Source organism: Pleurodeles waltl, chromosome 2_2, assembly GCF_031143425.1.
Source record: "Pleurodeles waltl isolate 20211129_DDA chromosome 2_2, aPleWal1.hap1.20221129, whole genome shotgun sequence".
NCBI classification, from domain to species: Eukaryota; Metazoa; Chordata; class Amphibia; order Caudata; family Salamandridae; genus Pleurodeles; species Pleurodeles waltl.
The window spans coordinates 1,124,109,566-1,124,130,581 of NC_090439.1; the positions used below are offsets into that span (position 1 = coordinate 1,124,109,566).

Consider the following 21,016-nt stretch of genomic DNA (forward strand, 5'->3'; position numbering starts at 1 on the left):
CTACTCTCTTGTATACTACTCTGCCGCATCCCCCATAGAATGCATAGTGACATCACTAGAAAATATATGTATATCATGTTATTTTGAAACCAACCCCCATTCCTCCATCGCTGAAAATTTTTCATGTCATTGATTCTAAATATTTTTATATCCTCTGTATCCTATCTACGCTTTTCAACTACTCCCAGCAATATTTTATAATTGGCGCAAAAAAATCTGATTTTCGTACGATTCAGACGTGATTGCTCTAAGCCAACTGCCTGTTAATCGCCAGCCTTCTCAAATTGAAGAGTGCTCTTGCTTTCTTTCATATGTGGTTGAGTTTCATTATTTAATTCTTCCAAAGTCACAATTCTTAATTCTGAAAAAATCCTATTGAAAACAAACATGCCAAATCAAAAGGTTACACCTTGGAATGAATCTAATACATACATTTTAACATAGCACCATCTACTTATCCCTTAGCAATGTTCATGCACAGGATTGACAGTTCTACAGACCCATACACATTGTTTCATAAATTTGTAAATGTATAGTTGATTAGTAACCATTTACTTGATACTTCCCTTTGCTGTAGTAAATGTTGCATTCAATGATATTTATCTGTAGGTCTCTACAATAACTCATTCATCCATAGTCTGCCCTGCCCCCATGTAGTAAACTTATAAAAACCTATGTTCATTATTGATAACAAATACATTTCCTGGTTAATGTTTGTGAATTTACAGTGGTATCCATAAAACCATTATCAACCAATGATTACCATTGATGACTCAAAACTTGCATATGTTACATTTTAGAATTATGAATAAGCATTTTAGCTCTGAATCAATTTTGCTTATATATTAAGTACCCATTGTATTAATTTCTGCTATTAAATCCTCCATGTCTTTCACCAACATTCTACCTCGTGAGTTCAGGCTCTAAAGAGATGCAACAGGCGCAATAAAGACCACCCTAGACTTTATGCTGAGGACTGCTGATATCATCCAACGTGCCACTGTCCCGATGCACCCCAAATGAAACTGCCTGAACTTAGCTTGCTTCAACATGACCAACCTTATTTGCCACCATCCTTGGCAAGTGGACTGGTCCCACCATGTAGCCATTGTCTTTGACCTTCACCACATCTCAAGAAACAAACTATGGAATACAGAAGTCCACTAATATCCTCTTAATATCATTTAAGAAAGTTGAAGCCAGCACACTGCACAAAAGCCTCCCAGTGCTGCCCACCACTTCCAAGCCTACATACAACATGAAAGACAGTCCCCCTCAACTCCAATCACACCCTCCGCAGACAACTACATGCCATTGAAACTCTGGTCGAAGACAGTGAAATTCTTTGACTTAGTACAACATTGAAATAACCGACAGAAAGTGATCACTGGTGACAAACTGATCCCTCTTCTCAACATAATCAGTGTGTCTCTCAAGCAAGGCCTCTTCACGCAAGGCAGGACTGGGTAAATTCTGCCGGTGGTGAAGAAACTCAGTGTGGATGCAGATGAGCTAGCTGACGACTGCTAATCACCTGCCTTCCCTTTTTGGCGAAAATCACTGAAAGGCCATTGCCAACAATTAAACAAGAAACTCAGGACCAACAACCTCCCACAAGACTACCAATCTGGATTGAGGCAACAGCGTAGCACATAAACAGCCACCAGAGTGGTTGCAATGCACACCCCATAACAAGCAATGGCAACCCGAGTTTCCTCGTTTATCTTGATTTCTCAACAATCAGCAGTTACATCGACCTCCAAGCCTCATTCAGCATCCTAATCACCACAATAGACTTTACATGATGCATTCTGCAGGGATTCAAACCATAACTAGCTAACAGAGTTTGGTTCATCCAGATGGACACCTTATGAATGTAACCCATCAACATCACCTGTGGTGTGCAACAGGACCTAGTCCTCTGATCATCTTCTACCTCTGCATGCATCCTTCTATACTAAGACGAGTTTACAATACATGAATATTCATAAAGCATGCAAAGGTGCCTGGTGGTATACAAAATCTGGATGTCTAAAGCTTACCCCAAAGACACCCCTGAATTCATCCATATTGTATTTGAGCCTAAACAACAACAAATTCAACTTTGGTGCTCATCATTGAATCAAGATGGGTTTTTGCATCCCACTGACTTATTGTGCTTACCTTTCACATAGACATGTCCCTCAGCTTCAAGATCCACATCATTCAGAAATAAAACAAGCATTTGCAATGCAACGGGTCCCGCATTTGCTCGAGTTAGAGCTTTTAGCATTGTAAACTCCTAACCGGACGTTTCTTGCCCCACAAATTAAAAGAAAAAAACGAAGCGTGATTATGCTATGTAAAATGCAGCGCGATCGCACTGAAATTGAAAACGGAAAAACAGAGTGCGATTGCGCTATGTAACCCCAGCGGATCACGCTGCATGGAAAATAAAAGGATAAAGTAGTCCGGAAACCATGCTGAAAACATGGAGCCTCGTATGTTTTCAGTAGTTTACCGGTGCTGTGTAGGTGGGCTACACACAGGAAAAGGCATGACGTATGCATGCCTTTCACAAATGAAAGCAAGCGGATTTCAAAAGGAAAGCCCACAAACCAATGAAAGTGACTGACGTGACATGGGCGTGGTTAGAAGCCCAAAGAGAGATTACTGCAGGGGACGGAGCGCTTTGCGCTCGCCCGTAAAAACTACTTGGAAGCAAGTATCTCATCTCTGGAAAGCAAAATCTTCCCTTCCAAAAGAGGCCTTCAGAGCTTCTATACAAGCTCTCGTCTTTTATCACTTTGATGTAGGCAGCACCCTGAAAAAACCTCTTCTCCCACATAACCACCTCTATTGTTGCAATCGCCAAATTTGTAAGCTAGGATCATGCTACTAAATTCCATACATGTATACGCACAAATTCTGTGACATGAGGGGCATAAATGGCCTCCTAGTATATACTCTGACACTCCCCAATTATACCTATAACTCATTGTATCCCATTGTTATATGTTGGGAAACTATGTGTTATGATGTGTATGATTAGTAGCTGCAAATGTGCTATAGTCACGTTCGCCAATGCAGACCTGCTAAATATATTTGTTGCTTTGACTGCTGCAGACCACAATGGCCATGATTGTTATTTTTGAAAATTGTATGTTGTTTCACTTCTGGGTCATACTTTACGGACAACATGATAGATATTGTTTGTGGATTAAAGTCTGTAGCTTCTCCGGCTTTCATCCAGAGTCCAAGATAACCAGTCCTGCTGTGAGTGGACTGAAAGGAGTGGTTCAGGCATTGTTTAGAGGCAATGGGTGAAGCATGTTTGTGGATCGAATGCAGCTGACCCTCCAGGAGTATAGTGTGAGGGTGGAATGGCATAACATTTAGAGGCATATGTCAACACCCCCACACCTGCCACTGAGAAAGATGAAGCAATACATCAAAAAGATGAGAGTGATGATGGTTACACACTGGCATCATAGGGTAGTGTAAATATTGAATACTATGTGGCAGCAATGGGTACCTTGGCAAAGTCAGAGACAATAGTTGGAGATCAGTCGCTTGTGTAACTTAAAGATACAAGAAAAATTGTTTAAAAAATAAATGCCCAAAGGAACTGAATGGAAATGAGAGGGAAGGAAGAATGATGTAAAGTCAGATGTGAATAAAGTGATTCTGATAACAAGGAAAAGATAAAGGGTAGATAAGGGTTGGCGCAGGAAGAACACCAGGATAGGAATGTGCATTGCTAATGGTGTGGTAGTAATAAACATTTAGCAGTATCTACAATTTGTCCAACATTATACTTACAATAGAACATGTGTAAAGGAATTGGGCATCATGTCTAAGGGTTCATTTAGGAAAGTGAGCAGAGAAAACAGATCAAGGTGACTAGCAGAGTGGGAGTGATGATAACAATGTGTGTAATAAAGTGGGACTTTAGAGCTCTCCATGCTGCTTAGTATAGATCATGGTGTAAGAGTAGATGTATGATTTGGGTTTCTCATACTCTAAACCATGTGCTATGATAGTGAAATCCTCAAAAAAATTGGCATTACAGCATTGAAGTGTCTTGTGAAGTCTGAATGCCAAAGTTCAGATATTTTGTATCTGAGTTGCGATTCAAGGACAGAAGTATATATGGTATGAAATGTGATGGGATAGTGTAAGCATGTTGTATGACTGAAAAGAGCAGCAAAGATCAAGCATCAAGTTAGATCCATAATATAATTTTTAAGTCTTGGCCACAAATTTAAATGATGAATGCAGCTAGAGAGGGAGTTAACTAACGCTTTTATGGTAAGTTGGGATATTTGAAAGGGTTCACCAATCCCATTGTCGTCAAAGATAATTCCTTGCTCCTGATGTAAAAGCAAGGAATGTGCCTTTAATATTGAGAAAGGCATTTAAAGCAGTGTTAAACAGATTGTGTATGGGCACTATAATTCAAGCAATAGAAGCCTTTGAGCGGTTGACTTCAGTTGTTTTAGCATTCAAGTCTAATGGCTGGATTCAAATATGTATGGATCTGCGGGATCCTAGTGATGTATTTCAGCAGACAGACATCATCTACTGTAGTGTGGTCAGTTTCATGTATCCTTTGCGCGTTAGCTTTGGGCTTTAGGCCTTCGTACACTTTGCCCTGGATGTATTTTATTTCTTTGCTCGCAGCATACAGCCTCTGTGCACTTTGCTCTAAATGCTTTTTATTCAGCTTCGTACTTTTATTGTTCAAATAGCCAGTTCTACGGTCTTGTTTTATTTTTTTCTATCACACTGTTTAGCTTTCTTCAGCACCGGAGTTCTCAAACAATACATTCTTGTTCGCTCTGTGCTTCAGTCAAGGATACAGTCTGGTACATTGCCGATAGACGTGGTAGGAGTTTAGTCTTTAGGGTTCGTAGAAAGTATACATTCTTACGTAGGGACGTTTCTTAGAACACCGGCGTGGTAGTTATAAAAACACTTCCTAGTCCTAGTTTACGTAAGAGGGAGATTCCGACCAGGGAACCACAACTAGACGCTGACTGCCTCGTTGCAGATGCTGAACCAGATCACAGGTCTTTGCTCAGGTATGAGGGTTTATGGTTTCCCAGGGAATCTAAAAGGCAAGCTAATAGCTTAACATGCTTTGCTCTAAATATAATCTATTGAGAGAGAATGGAATCTATTAACACCATGATAGCACTGTTTTTATGTTTCACTCTCATAGTGACTATTGTAATCCTACTGTGTTGTGTGGTTCTGGTTATTGCGGCTCATGACTTAATATCTAAAATACAGTCGTTTTATTAAAAACAATCTATAAAACTTAAATTGTCTTTGTCATTTGTATATGAGATCATGCGGTAAATGAGAGAGCTGGTTGGGACCTGAGTGACCACGACTTCCCTGAGAAGTTCTATAGATGTCATGCGCTCGGCTGCCTAATCATCCCTTCCCCTTGGGAGAGATGAGGCACTGCTAGTTAGCCGGAGCAAAACAGGATTGAGTGTGACAGAGGTCCTTCTAAGTGGGTCAGACTCAGTCCCCCACACCAGGAACGATCCTGCTACCTAGAAATCCAGTAGTCTCATTTAGGATAATGAGAGCCCACGCGACACTACCAAGCATAAATGTTGGTTTTATTGGGTGAGGTAAAGGTGTTCTGCACCCCGGAAAGGTTGAGTGTGTGCTATCAAATCACTCTGCATCCAGAACAATGCCAGCTGACATCCTTTCTTACATATGCGGAGGCTTATCAACTTCTTAGGATGCTATCTGATTTAGCAGTGGCTTCTGCATTTTTTCAGCCGGATATACAGAAGCATTTAAAAAGTTGACAATGTGATGCATTTTCAAGATGACATTATCATCTGGAGTCTTAAGGGAATTCATTGAAAAGGTATTGGAGTATGTGAGGTCGGTATGTGTACAGAAGCATGTCAAGGTGTGAAAATACATATAAGAAGCCAATGGATTAAATTCACATGACAACAAGGAGATGACAGTGATTCTGACAGATGCAGTGGTGTTGTGGCTGCTGTGTTGCTGGTGAAAGATGGTAACACTCATGAGATTACCTCTGTAGTTGAAAGTTAAAAAGGGGCTGAATATAATTACCACTGACAATGAACATTCTAGAATCTAGGTGTGGGTCATGGAATTTGAAGTCTATAGTCAACATAAACTATTGGTGGACATTTTCACCACAAAAGGAGCAGGTCTAGCACGGCTGTGTACTACAAGATGAATGTGTAAACTTCAAGACTATAACTTTGTAGTAAATCATGTTCTAGTAGTGAGGAACATGAATGCAGATTACATGTCCTATGAACCGTTAGAGGAAAAAAGGGATAAGGTGATGAATGTTAGTGATGAGTGTGGCGTGTAAGATAACAGGTGAGAAGGAATGGCTGGAGAGGAATAAACAAGATGAAGAGCTGAACAATGTGACTGGTAAATTGCCAATGGTTTGCCTTAGAAGGTGGAAAAGTTGGCTGTTGTAGAAAGTTAGGGTATAGTTTGGTCAGAATTGCCCAATGAAAAGGAAGTTGTGAGAAGGGGTTATGCGCTAGTTGTGGCAGAAGGGCAAGGGTAATTGAAGCATAAAATTAAGGAACAAGCACTGACAAAGGAAATAGATTTCATCTATGTGAGAGCTATTGGGTTTGCCAATGTCTTTTAACAATGTCAGACAGCAGCATGGCTCCTATTCATCATGGTTAAAAATTAGTGGCATGGCTTAGAGGAGCATGGTGTAGAGGAGAAAGGAGTAGGGTGGAGTTGAGTAGAGTGGAGTGGTGTAGTCCCTAATGGCATACAGACGAGTAGCATAGAGTACAGTGGTGTACAGTAAAGTAGCGTAGAATAAAGTTGCATAGAGTGGAGTGGCTTAGAGTGGAGTGGCCTAGGGTGGAATGGAGATGAACAGAATGGCATAGTGTGAAGTGGCATACAGTAGTGTAACATAGAATAGAGAGGCACAGAGTGGGGTAGAGTGGCATAGAGAAGAGTTGAGTGGTGTAGAGAAGAAGGGCATAGAGTAGTTTGGTACAGAGTGAAGTGGCATAGAATGGCATACTGTGGAGTGGTGTAGAGTGACATAGAATAGAGTGGGATGGAGTAGCATAGAGTGGCATGAAGTAGAATGGCTTGGAATGGTGAGGAGTGGAATTGAGTGGTGTAGAGTAGAGGGGCGTAGAGTAGTATGGCATAGAGTGGTGTAGAGTGGAATGGAGTGGGGTAGGGTAGAGTGGTGTAGATTGGCATACATTAGGGTTGAGTGACTGAGTGGAGTGGTGTAGAGTGCTGCAGCGTGGCATTGTGTGGGATGGAGTGCCAGAGTGAAGTGGCGTAGAGCAGACTGGTGTAGAGTGTAGTGGCATAAAGTAGAGTGGGGTAGAGCAGAGTGGAGTGGTGAATGGTACAGTGGTGTACAGTAAAGTAGCCACACTAGAGTGGCATGGAGTGGCTTAGAGTGGCATGGTGTAGGGTGGAATGAAGTAGCAGAGAATGGCATAGTGTGAAGTAGAGTGGCATTCAGTAGTGTGGCACAGAGTAGAGTGGCACAGAGTGGGGTAGAGTGGCATAGAGTGGCATGGAGCAGAGCTGAGTGGTGTAGAGAAGAGGGGCGTAGAGTAGTTTGGTACAGAGTGAAGTGGTGTAGAATGGCATACTGTGGAGTGGTGTAGAGTGACATAGAATAGAGTGGGATGGAGTGGCATAGATGGCATGAAGTAGAATGGCTTGGAATGTTGTGGAGTAGAGTAGAGTGGCGTAGAGTTGTATGGCATAGAGTGCTTTAGAGTGGCATTGAGTGGAGTGGAGTGGTGTAGAGTGCAGTGAAGTAGAAAAGACTGGCATAGAGTGGAGTGGGATAGAGTAGCGCAGAATGGAGTGGCACAGAGTAGAGTGACAGAGCGGCATACAGTGGCAGAGAGTAGAGTGGCACAGATTGGGGTGAAGTGGAGTAGAGTGGCATGGAGTAGAGTGGTGTAGAGTACAGTGGAGTAGCATGGATTAGAATGGAATAGAATGGCATAGTGTGGAATGGAGTGGCGTAGAATTGAGTGGCGTAGAATTGAGTGCTGTAAAGGGAGGTTTTGTGGAGTGCTGTCGAGTGGCATTGTGTGGAGTGGAGTGGTGTGGAGTGACATAGACTAGAGTGGAGTCGTGCAGAGTGCATGTAGTAGCGTGGAGTTGAGTGTCATGGAGTGGAGTGTAGTGGTGTAGAGAGGAGTTGAATGGTCTAGAGGGGAGTGGTGTTGAGTAAGTGGCGTAGTTTAGAGTGGCATAGAGTCATACAGTTGTGAGTGTAAATAATGAAAGCATCATTACAGACATCAGATAGCGTGAAAGCAACAGAAGCCGTAAGCCTGTTGTGACATCCTGATTTAGGTATAATGCATTCTCTCTCACTAGTTCCCCTGATACCTGCTGCTCAGCCAGTGTCTGATGTCACTGAAAGTTTATGTGTACCTGGAGATATCAGTTGGAGAGAGTGGGCTGAGAGGCAGGATGCTGCTCCAGGTTGGGCATTGATACAGCATTGATACATCACCTTTAACCTGTAACTAATACTTTATTCTTCAAATAAACGTCATCACAAAACCCACGTTACCTGGCTACCGAGGATCAATCTTTGATTGTTACAATGTCAACGAGTGGAAACTAACCTTCGCGTGAAGGGAGTGAAGGGTGGTAGGAAATGGAAGACAGAAACAAAGTTTATAAGAAACAAAGAGCAAAGAGATGAAGATAACTTGACCTATGAAAAAAAGTAAGAGAAGAGAGAGTGAAGCCTGTAAAAAAGAGAAATGCCCTGAAAGCATGTGACCTGTTTAACTTCAAGGCAAGTTGTTTAATCTACTAGGTGTGCAGTGAACAAGGAGTGCAGTGGCCTGCATATTGAGAAGGTGGTCTGCTCAGCTGTGAACGGAGCCAGACCTCTTGTACCTGCTTGAATGGACTGGGTATACTGAGGAAATGATCTGTTGAACTGCATGTGTATAGAGTTAAAAATGTACAGCACTGAACATTTGGCAACCTAGTGTAAAGCCAGTTGGAGGAAAAATTGGTGTCAGCATTTAAACATGATCCGAAGAGTGGTTAATACAGTGCACTTTGTACTACAGCTAAGTTGCACTACGCTTTCAGCATCAAGTGACGATGAGAATGCACGTTTAGGGGCGAAGAAGTGTGTGCTTTCCCGACCGCGTGCTTCTTCGAGTGTTATTTTTCACAATGACACCGCATGTTACTGTAATGGTTGTCCAAGAGAGGCGTAGCCATGGTGATGGTCGCGAGGCTGTCATGCGCCATTACCGACAATCAGTGGAGCGAAGATGGAGTGACTGTGCATGCGCGTGGGTGCTGGTGCCGTGTTCTTGAGGCCCCTAATACAATAGTAACAGAAGCACTGAGAAAGAGGCACTGCGTGCGTCATGCCACGCACAAAAACTTGAGCACGACTTGCTGACGTAACAGCTTGAATGCTAGAAGGTGCACTGCTGTGCCTAAGGGAGCAGTAAGCGGTATGCAAACCACGTCGGGAGTGTGAGGAGGAGTAACATTTTGTCACGATCTATGGTCTTCGTTTTAACTGCAAGTGTGTGGGTATTTAAAGACTTGAACAAATGTTTCAGCTTTCCTCAGTGGGTTAACGCACTTTATAAGGTACAAACTGAAGCAAGGAGGGAGGAGAAAAAAATAACACTGGCGGAACTATAGAAAACTGGTGTGCTGCAGCTGGAATTGGATATATAAAAGGGAGAATATTTGTATGTTCGGGTGAGAGGCTGCTCACCAGTGAAGGGAATACTCTGTTACGTGCTATGGGTATGTGTTTATATAATGTCATGCTGAATTGGTTGCCTTTTCAATAATTTCGGAATTAGTTACCGTTGTATATTTTTATTAATGTCATGATGAATTTGCATATGCGGGAGAGGATGTGTGTAAGTGTAGTGTCCCTGGTCCTGCGTGTTATATAATGTAGGGGGTTGAGAGATATCCTTGCCTATTGTTTGAGTGAGGGTGAGGGAAAGACACCCCGGAGTTCAATTTTATGTAGTATCCTGTTGTTTGGGATGAACAAGGGTTGAAATTACCCCTTGCCTACTTTTGTTTGCGTGAGTGAGGGTGGTAAGATGCCCATTTGGTATTAGTGATTGTGGGTTGGGTCTAATGTTCTGTAATATCCTGTGGTGCAAGGATGAATGAGGGTTGGAAGATACCCTTTGCCTACTGTTGTTATTTGTGAGTGTGGCTGCAAAAAGACCCTTTTAGGAATCGCTACCTGAGTACCCAAGATGCCCTGTGTTTCGGGGGTGAGTGTGGGGTGAAAGGGACCCTTCTCTATGGTCACAAGATGCCATGTGTTGCGGGCATGAGTGTGGATACTTGTAGGTTACTTTGCCTACTGTAGTGAGGGTTGAAAGATACTCTATTATGGGCAAGATGCTGTTGGGTTGGAAGAGACCCTTTGCTTACTTCTTTGATGGGTGTTCAAAGATACACATTATGTATTTTTATTATTTTCCAAGGGGGGAGATATGTTACATCCTGATTTAGGTATAATGCATTCTCTCCCCCTAGTTTCCCTGATACCTGCTGCACAGCCAGGGTACGTGTGATGTCCTAGAATGTTTATGTGTACCTGGAGAGATCAGTTGGCGAGAGTGGGCTGAGTGGCAGAATACTGATCCAAGTTGGGCATTGATATAGCATTGATACATCACCTTTAACCTGCAACTAAGACTTTATTCTTCAAATAAACTTCATCATAAAACCTACGTTATCTGCCTACCGAGGATCAATCTTTGATTGTTACACCTGTGTTAAAAGTAGGGAATTACATTGCACGTCCAGGAATACTACTGAAATGTGTATAAAAAAAAAGTGCATTTCAAAAAGATGAAGAAGAACAAAGACGAGTAAGGACACATATACTTGGTCCATGCTCTAGGGAGGAGCTAACACACGAAAAGAAGGGAAGCCTATGGGAGCTAAACAATTGAAAGACTACAAATGAGAGCGACAGAGAATACAGCTAATGGTATGCTGTGGGCAGTTGGTAAGCCTGCTGAATTGTAAACAATACGTCTCACAGCACAGAGCATACGCTGTGTAGAAGAGACCTAAAAAGTGGTACGACAGATACGAAGAGGAAGCTCGAGGAACTGACTTTTGGTGGTTTGGATGGAACCAGAAAACTGACAGATATGTCAGAACCTGCATTCAGTATCCAGGGAGTCACCACTATTGTGCCCCTTGGAATATTTGTTGAAAAACGATGAGCAGATGAGCGGCCTTCTTGGGCCGGCCAAACACACATGTGCAGTAGGCTGTCTCCATCCCGGCACTGTGTTGATTGGCTGGGAGCTCCCAGGCAGACTGGGATCCTGTGCAGGCTCTCTCCAGCCCAGCTGTGCCCTAGCTGGGTGCTCCCAGCCAATCCTGATGCTGCTTTGAGCAGCGTCAGGATTGGCTGAAGTGCAGACTGGGAGCCTGTGCCTACAACGAGACGGAAGAGAGCAGAGGAGATGGAGTGGCGCGTAAAAAATGTACGTTTCATTTTTATTTAATTTCTTTTTTCCCCGCCCTCCCCGCCATGCGCCACGCCACCCCGCCCCTTTTCTCTTGCGGGAGCTGCACCTGTAATGACCTTCTCATCATTTCAAAATATCTACTTATAAAAGCATGTCCAAAATTACTGAAAAAACATGCTTGCCTTTTCTCACTAAAATGGCCATTTGCCAATGATATTGTATTTGGATGTGCTTTTTATGAGAAATATTCATAAAAGAGGCTATCTCTCCATGATGAGTGAGAGACATGCCTAAAAAAGCCTGACTTCAAATGACACAGATGACTGAAGAAAGAGATTGAACGTGAAGGAGACTCTCAGTTAATAAACTGATTTACCGTGAGCGAGCCACTCAATATTATCAACCCCTTTTCAATAAGTAGTCGGATAATCACCTTCCAAAAAGGGAGACACACAATCTAATTAAGGAGACTGACTTTCACTCAGTGAGACACATCCAAGAAAGAAGGCGCTGTTTGCTGACTGAGTCACAGAGAGAATAAAAGTGTTGAATTTTCTTGAGCGAAAGTGATCACCATTGACAGACTGATTTGAAATGAGTGAGACACACATACAGTGAACACAGACTGGCGTTCACTGAGTTACACAAATACCTAATAAAAGAAAACCTGATTATTCTGAGGTAGACATTTAAAATTAAGCCTGGGCAAAATTAAATCACCCCGATGTAACCTGTGTAATTTTGGGTATTTCACATTACAATTGTTGGCATGAGGTTATGTCATTATACCTTGTCGCATAATTAAGACTTTGGGCCTGATTTAGAGTTTGACGGAGAGGGTTACTTTGTCAAACATGACTGAAATCCCATTTACCGTCTCACGATCCCATTATTGCCTATGGAGATCGTAAACAACCAGACAGGATATCAGTCACTTTCGTGATGGAGTAACCCGTTCACCAAACTCTAAATAAGGCCCTTTGTGTGGGTAAAAATCCAATCATGAGAGCACAGGAAGAATGCAAACAAACGAAAGACCAGCAGCTATTCGCATCACACACAACTTTGCACTTTTTTAGAGTGAAACGCACCCTTTGACCAAAAATGGACAAAAAGCTAGAACATAGTGCAAAATGTTGAAGCCAACTCATAATTTTGTGTAACTGTTTGAGCGCTTCACTAAATTTCATTTGCACAAATTTCTCCCAGGCCTATCGAAGATGCTGGCGTTCACAGAGAACGATAGGCGAAGATATTATTGATAGTGACAGACATGTAGCGCAACAGAATGACTTTCACTAAGCGTGACACATACCCATGGAAAGAAGATGGTGTGCTGCCCAATGAGGAAGGTTGCATTGCATAAGTCAGATATCTAATGAATGACACAAAGAGAAAGACTGTGTTCCCCACAAACCCACGCTGTGATAAAACTACCACCAAAAAACACACGCTGAGATAAAACTACCACCAAAAAACACACGCTGAGATAAAACTACTCCCCACAAACGCACACAGTTATAAAACTACTCCCAACAAACAATGTGATAAAACTACCACCAAAAAACACACACTGAGATGAAACTACTCCCCACAAACGCACACAGTTGTAAAACTACTCCCAACAAACGATGTGATAAAACTACTCCCAACAAACACACACTGTGATAAAACGATTCCCAACAAATACAGAGACCGTGATAAAACTACTCCTATACAACACACACTGTGATAAAACTACTCCCAACAAACATACTGTAATAAGACTATTCCCAACAAATACAGTGACCGTGATAAAACTACTCCCAAAAAACACACTGTGATAAAACTATTCCGCACAAACACACACTGTGATAAAACTATTCCCAACAAATACAGAGACTGTGATAAAACTACTCCCAAAACACATACACTGTGATAAAACTATTCCCAACAAATACAGTGACCGTGATAAAACTACTCCCAAAAAACATACACTGTGATAAAACTATTCCCAACAAATACAGTGACCGTGATAAAACTGCTCCCAAAAAACACACTGTGATAAAACTGTTCCCAACAAATACAGAGACCGTGATAAAACTACTCCCAAAAAACACAATGTGATAAAACTACTCCCAAAAAACACACTGTGATAAAACTACTCCGCACAAAGACACACTGTGATAAAACTACTCCGCACAAAGACACACTGTGATAAAACTATTCCCAACAAATACAGAGACTGTGATAAAACTACTCCCAAAAAAAACACACCCCACAAACACACCATTATAAAATTACTCTCTACAAACACACACTAATATAAAAATGCTACCAGCAACTGCACACTATGATAAAACTACTCCCAACAAACGTAGACTGTGATAAAACTATTCCCCACAAGCACCCGTGATGAAGCTCGTCCCAACAAATATTCAGAGGTGTAGCTACCATTGGTGCAGCCGGTGCAATGCACCGGCACCCACAGATTAAATTGTCTTTCAATGAGAGAGACAGGAACTGAAATAAAGGGACTGTCCTTCAATGGATGAAAAAGGTTAGTTAAAACCTCAGTCGCCGATAGACACTGCCATTCAGTGAGTGAGAAACTGCACCAATAAAAAACAGTTTTTCAACAATCCACTAGACAGTGTGGCTGATTTAGAGTTTAGTGGAGAGAGTACTCTGTTGCAACAGCAGATTTTAAGTTTGTCAGTGACAGAGACTATTGTGTCTCCATCACTGACATACTCTGACGATGGCCCGACAGAGTGAGGGCCACTGGAGGTTTGGCCATTCGACCCCTCATCTGATTTAGAAAGGGCAGTCGAATTGCCAGTTTCCACTGTCTGTCACTACCGGATAGAACCTGGCCGCAAAATGGTGCTCGGGCTACGGGAGTCAACTCTAATTCTAAGGTGGCCATTAGTTTGTATTCCAAAACAAAATGCTGCTTTGGGGTTTTATTTTTGAAAATACAAAAACATGTTAAAAGTTCGATGGACAGTACCGTCGTGTTGACGCAGCGATCCGTCAACCTTTTAATGTATGGACAGGAACTGCTGTGACGGCGGTTCCTGCCAATCTTAAGAGGAGCCATGCATAGACTGGGAGCACAGTTATTCAGTCAGGGCGACGGAGTATTTTACTCCATCGCCCTGGCGAAGTAAATAGCGTAATCCAAACTACAAATCAGGTCCGATGTGTTTACGGTTCAAATGTATGTTGAAAAAACAAGAGTCAGAAAAGGATCACAAATGTTATCAGGAAGCGATGAGCAAAACATAAAAGAATTGTCAAGACCTGTCAGAGTATTTTAAAATTGAGACTAAAGAAATAGAGTTGCTGGTGACAGAATTTGAAGTCTCAGTATTGCACCTTATAGGTACAAAAGTCCTGGGCAAGACTGGATAAGATTGCTCTTGATTTTTCATTGATCAGCTATGAACTGTTCATGAAGGTGACCCTGAAATCTATGCAGGCCACCTCTGAAAAATGTAAATATTTTGTAGACCACCATTGGGTGTTAGGAGGGCTGTGACTGACAGGTGGGAGATGGAACTGACTAGTACTCTATAAAGAGATTCTCACATGCTAGAATACTGTAGAGGCCTTGCTCCATGTTTTGTTGATGTGGTTTTCTTGCCCTGAGTTTCCTTTGAAATGTCCCTCAAGCTCTGATGTAATGTGGCTCTTGCCCTGCAACCCGCGGTCTAGGGGTAAATAAGTATTCTCTGCATACATTTTATTTCAATATCCTTCAGGAAATAAAGTTCCAGATTTATCGAAGTTTGACTCAACACAGCAAGACAACTTTCTGCGTCAAATGGAGAGGGCAGGAATGCAGCATCTTTACCGTGATATGGCGCATTCCTGCTCTCAAGCAACACAAAAGGATGATGGGCAGAGTTCTGAATGTTTTCAAACACTCACCTCCAGTCACAGATATGTGCTTTATTTTGTGATGTTGCTTTGTGCGCCCTAAGTGGCAAGGGTATGCCCAGACGTGGGTCCCTTGCTCGATGCACCACCAGATTCAAGCTAGCCTGGCTGATGAGGGGTGATACCCCGAAACCGGTCCCAGGATGCTTGTTTCTGGTCCAGGGAGGACCTGGCCTGGCAGTTTGGACTAGATTGCTCCCATAGGGAACAGGGTCAAGACTGATTTGCATTTGGCTGGGTCCAAACTGGGGTGGTGTGGTAAGCAAAAGAATTGATGGATTAAACCCAGATCCGTGACTGGGGGGTGAATGTTTGATTAGTTCTGCATTCCTTCCATTGTTTGTGTTTGTTTGTTTTTGTTACCCTAAGTGCGACGGGATTGCCCAGATGGGGGTTCTGGGGTCACTATGCCACTGGATTCAAGCTAGCCTGCCTGATGAAGGATGGTACCCCAAAACCGGTCCCTGGTTGATTGGTTTGAGTTTCGGGAGGACCTGGCCTGGCAGTTCAGGCTGGACTGTTCCCATGGGGAGCAAGGTCAAGACTGATTTGCATATGGCTGGGTCCAAACTGGGATGACAAGGAGAGCAAAAGAATGATGGATTTAACCCAGATCTGTAACTGGGGGTTTTCAACACTCCGTCCTTCATTTTATTTTGTGATGTTATATTCCTGCTGTCTGTCTGCGTTGGCGAACTGGTGGCTGCCTAGCGCCAACGCAGGCACTCTTATGCCAGGGGGCAAGAGTGCGTGAGTTACAGGCAGGATTGTTTTTGTGCAGGAAGTGTGCTGCAGTATGCAGGCATCCAATGTGGCTCCATCGACGCTGGATGCCTCTTTTAAATAGCAAAATCTGTGCATTGAACAATCTTCCAATTAAAAACGATAAACAGCCGCCTCCAATGTGTGAGACAGAAATGCCTAATAAAAACATTGCCTTACAGTGGAACTGACAATTGCCAATACAGCAGATATGGCTGCCTTCAGGTGCGCAAGACGTGTATTACACACAGTGCTTAATTTGTAAATGAAAATGTGCGGGTGCCCAAAGCCCTCCTCTTAAACATGCGGCTGCTGCAATTAAATGTGCGATCACGGAATACTGAGGCAGCGTAATCCTGAAGCCATATTGGGCCTCTTTAATCCATTTACAGCCACTCCCTGCCTTTCAGCTCACTCTTGCAGCTTTCTACTTTCTCTCATTGTGATGCTTTTTCGTTTTTTCCTTCCTCCGTCTTTCCCATATGTGTATTTTGCTCGCAGCAAATGCTTGAGGCAGAAGAATAAGCCCCGGCCCTCAAAAATAAGTGCAGGTGCTCAGCACCGGAAACAACAAGCACAAATTAAGCTCTGAACACACCCATGAAAATGACGTGTCCTATCGAGTGAGGGATTTGTTCAGTGACAGTTATTTCATGTGTTGTCTCCCCTCGCAGTGAAGGGACTGCTTTCAAGTGAGTGAGACCCGTAGCCCATGAAAGAGACAGCCTGTAAATGAGCGAAAAATGTACCGTTAGAAAGAGGGTCTAACGGATTTCCTCTGACAGCTTTGCAACCACTTGTGAAACTGTGATGTTCACTAGGGAGAGAAACAAACGTTGTGAGTGAGACCCATTGGCCATGAGTGCATCCGGAGCCATCCAAGCGTGTCACTCTAGCAATGAGTGACACCCACTGTCCAGGGCCGGTTCCACGCCAGTCAATGCTATGCAGCTGCCTCGGGCACCACCAGCAGAGGGGCCAGGCTGCCCTTGAAGCATTCATGGTCCCATAGCTGTAAAAGGTCATTTGAGGTAGTGCGTCAGAGGTCAAAGCGCCAGCTCTTAGCCAAGGAGTGTGGCGTGACCCCCACGCATGATGAAGCCCAGGGCTGTCTTCCAAGGACGTCACTGGGTATCAACAGGCCATCCCCTGTGCCTGGACGGGGGTACAGCCCTTGGCTTCCCACCCTGCAAGTAGGGGAGCCCTGTTCCCCCATGACCCTCCCAGCTCCCTGACAAGGAGCTGTGTTGGGCGCCCTTCCTGCGGCTCTGCCTGGAGTGTGTGTGGTTGTGGGTTGTGTGAGTCTTGGCAGGCCTCCACATTCAGTGCTGACGACAGCGAGTGAAGGGTACCCCACCGAGTCACGCCCTCCCCGGGGCGCGGCATCCTCCATCAGCGCGTAAGCGCGGCTTGGAATGCAGGAGTGGGCAGGTGCGGGGCCACCGCCCGCTGCAGGAAGCGCTCTCTCGACGCCTGGAGTGACAGCGGCTAGAAGCCGCAGGCCCAGGAATGCGAGGCGCCTGAGGGAGGGATGGGGTGTAGGACAGACCGAGACGTGAGACAGGCCCTCTGATGGCACCCCCCACACACAATACCAAGCAGGGAGCGCTGGCTCGAACAAGAACCAGTGAGGCAATCAGGCCCCGGGGCCGGCATGGCGGCTCCTGTCACCCAGCAGTCATCCTGGGCTCAAGGACTCTGTGTTCCTGGCAGACTCAGGTACCTCGGCTGACCCAGGCCAAGCTGAGGCTTGTTCCACAATCACAGCAACATTGAGGGTGGATAAAGCGCCATCCAGCTATGCTGGCCTGACTCCTGGGTTCGAGAAGTTTCTGCAGGATTTGTAGAAGTGGTCACCAAAAGGTCCCACAGGTAGTATTACCCTGCCGACCAAGGGATGTTTTAGGAAGGTATAAAACAAGGATTGGCAAAACCATAGCTCTGGAGTTACACATGGGGAACCAGCAGCTATGTAGATATGTTGCTGTAAAGTAGTTCCTCATGCCGCCCAAGGGCTGTTTTAGGAAGGCTGACAGAAAACTTGCATTGGCAAAACCATTGCTCTGGAGTTACGCATGGGAAACCAGCAGCTACGTAGGTGTGTTGTTGTAAAGTAGTTTCTCTGTAGTTCAATGTAAGTTCTCCAGTGGGCGCAGAAGGATACATCCAAACAGCCAATGGCATGAGGTGAGAAGTAAATACTACACTGGGTGAGTCAAGAAGTGTTTTCAATGTCTCAAGCCAATGGCTGAAAGAGGCTTGTTGAAGAAAGCCATTGGTTAAGAGATGAGGACCCAAAGCCCACGGAATGTATGTTGTAAGGTCTGTTTGACAGCTGTACTGCTAACCCAAACCTAAAAACTAGCTCCTTGTATAGGACTCCTTGATATATTATTACAGTGCATGGGACACCGCAAGTTATCATGAACCTTGGAGCCTGCAAGCCTGAGTTTTAGTCCTTTCTACAGGTGCGAGAAGTCAAGTAGTCTTTTTTCTCCAGAGTGCAAGTATTTGTCGCAAGATTTACCGGTATGCCAATATTAGGGGGGTCTACGCGAGATTACGCTTATCCAATAAAAATTACTTGCGTGCCTTGTCTTTTCTCCGTGGTTCCAACTGAGGTGTCCTGCATGTGTGTGCATTTGCCTGGGTGAGCATATCCATGCGTGTGTGAATATGTGTATGTGCAAGTGAACATCGATCTGTGCGCATGCAGGCATGCTCATGCACGCTCTATGTGTACGTGTGTGCATGTGTTTTTGGATGCATACATGTCCAAGTCGAGCTTCGGTGGGAAGGTGTAGACAGAGGATGTTTAGAGATTGATTCCACTGCACTAAAAACCCATATTTTTTCCCATACCTCATGCCCACATGTTTAATTCTTAGCCTTCTAAGTCTAATGTATTTCTACCAGCTAGTTAGCCTCTAAGCACCTCAGTTATTTAGACAATGATAGCATAAGACGATGCTGCCGGGCTTCATGTATTCCCTGCGTTTAATTAGCATCCTATTTATGAAAGGTAAGCAAATGTAAACAGAAACTGAACTTTCCAGCTGCCAATCAGAGGCCAGTATCGGCTGCACCTTGCAGACAGCAGCTTAACAAATCTCTTCCGTTAGCGCAATAAAAGGATCCCCAATCTTCTCAACAATCATGAATAATATTGGTCTTTTCTATTGCAGGAAACAAAATAGCACAAGCCAAGTATTTAACTAAGTGCTTGAAAAAAGTTTTGGGGAAAAATATTTTTTACAGAACTTTATCAAATTAGTGATATTTACAAAAAGACTGGGTTCTGCTTATTTTCACGTCAGACCCAATCATTGCATTATTGGGCTCCCAACATGTACCCCCTTCTGTCTCTGTTTCTGTCTCTCTGTGTGTCTGCGTCTCTTGATCCGAGAGGATCCAAGACAAACTGAGGCCTTGTGAGGAGAGGAGGTCCCGCCTGAAAGGGGGAGCAGAGGTGAGTTCGAAAGATAAAAATGCTCACATACATGTGACTCCAGCAGAAAAGCACTTAGAGGCGAAACATGCTCTTAGAGTCCCAGGCCACGAAGTGGGACTTAGGCAAGGAGGTTGGATAGGGGGGGAGGGGGGGCGGCATCGAAGGGTGCACAAACAGAACAAAGTAACACAATCAATGCAGGCAAAGAACAGACAATGATCGGGAAATCACAGATCTGTATAGGAAACGATAAAACCGGGGACCATATAGAACGTGTGCATCAAGTGCTTAAGGAAACTGGCAGACGAAGTGCCGGCGCCATTTGCCGGTAAATTGTACTTTTCTACATCTCGATGTAATTTACGTCACTTAGGGTGCTTTAAGGTTTCTGTTATTGTGGAAATAGCACAACCTGACTCACGAGTGTGGTTACAAAACATCAGCCGTGAGATTAGAACGTGCTTGTTATAATGTGAAAAGAACATCCGTCGTCACAGGCGTGGCACCCCTGAGAACAAAATATCCTTTCATATAACACGAGAGTCAATGCCAGGGACTTGGGGCTCCTCTGAGATGATGGGTCTTGGGGCCTCCAAACTGGGACACTTGCCCTTCACTGGGTTTTACCAACACCAGTGCCAGGGAGAAGGGTCTGGATCCGGGCCAACACATACAGTTGTGAGTACCCGGGCAAACACCAGCGGCTGGCAGGGAGCGCTGCCACAGGGTTGCCAACACAAACACCCACGCCAGGCATGATGGCTGAACCGCCGCGTGGGCACCGGAGGCGCCGCCACCCCTGATTGGCTGGTGAATATACTCATGGGCCAATGAGGCAGTGGGATGGCTTCCATACCTGTGCTGTGTTTGAACAGTTGGTTTTGTTTGCCAGTGGTTTGCAGTAATTTCCCTCACCCTGGGGTTTACAATGCGATCCAGTACTTTGTAGAGTTTGCGTCAGAAGGAGTTTGTCCAACTTCTCCACACCAGTCTTGGGTTGGGCCTGCTGTTCTTAGCTCCGGGCTAAGACTCTTGTTCCTGTCAGAGGGTCTTTTGTGACTGTCCCTGGCTCAGCCCTCTGCCTATAACAGGGGTTGTCATTAACACCCAGAGCAGGCAGGCAGCCCATTTCTATTTCTACAACGCCAATGCCATTTTGCAATACAACACAGTGCTTGTTTATATCTGACAGGTTTCCCAGATCATTATGGGCTGCTCCACTCCAGGATTTTTATGCATTCTGGGAGTTCTATTCCTGGGAAAACAAGAATACAATTCCTAGTATTCAAAGAAAAAACCTGGAATGGAGCAGCACGTCACGCATGGACCTGGGCAGCTTGGCAGAGCTCCCTGTTTT

The 21,016-nt window shown here is 44.2% G+C and overlaps 1 protein-coding gene across 1 annotated transcript in view; it reads right to left on the bottom strand.

Moving 5' to 3' along the window:
* EPPK1 (epiplakin 1) overlaps nucleotides 1-21,016 on the bottom strand; it is a 130,945-nt gene that overhangs the window by 18,819 nt on the left and 91,110 nt on the right. The gene's annotated exons all lie outside the window — the stretch shown is intronic.